This window comes from Sinocyclocheilus grahami, unplaced genomic scaffold (assembly GCF_001515645.1).
Source record: "Sinocyclocheilus grahami isolate Dianchi unplaced genomic scaffold, SAMN03320097.WGS_v1.1 scaffold6173.1, whole genome shotgun sequence".
Lineage (NCBI taxonomy): Eukaryota > Metazoa > Chordata > Actinopteri > Cypriniformes > Cyprinidae > Sinocyclocheilus > Sinocyclocheilus grahami.
This window is the reverse complement of record NW_015510665.1, coordinates 1,870-2,382: the sequence shown is the minus strand read 5'-3', so window position 1 is coordinate 2,382 and position 513 is coordinate 1,870.

Here is a 513-nt window from a genome sequence, read left to right as displayed (position 1 = left end):
TCATATGGAGCTCATCCATCTGCAGTCTGCTTGTTAACACTGCTAACATCACACGTGACTGAGAAGATGCTATTGAGAATTATGTGTTTATGATACATTAGTCATTCTCCCAGACTGATTATGTGCTCTGTATTTATGTACTTATTCTTTCTATGTAGTTGTTTCAATCCCTTTGTAACATTGCCCATGCTTAAGTACATTTTAGCATGCTTTTACAGAAATAATATACTTCAAATAACTAAAGCTTTAGCAAATTAGCTTTTTCAGTTAGCATTTTAAATAGGACTTAAGCACATTTTAATCAGGTACTTTACATGTTCTTTAAGTTAGTAAGCACATCAAAATGAAGTGTGCTTCTTTAAAACACACACACAAAAAAGATTATCCATACATAATGATTTGAAATGTACAGTACTTTAAGGTAAAACATTTCATTTGACATTATTATAAAATGCTCTTTTTAAAAGAGAGGGTTGCGAGAAAAAAGCCACTCCTCAAGAAAGGCCACATGCA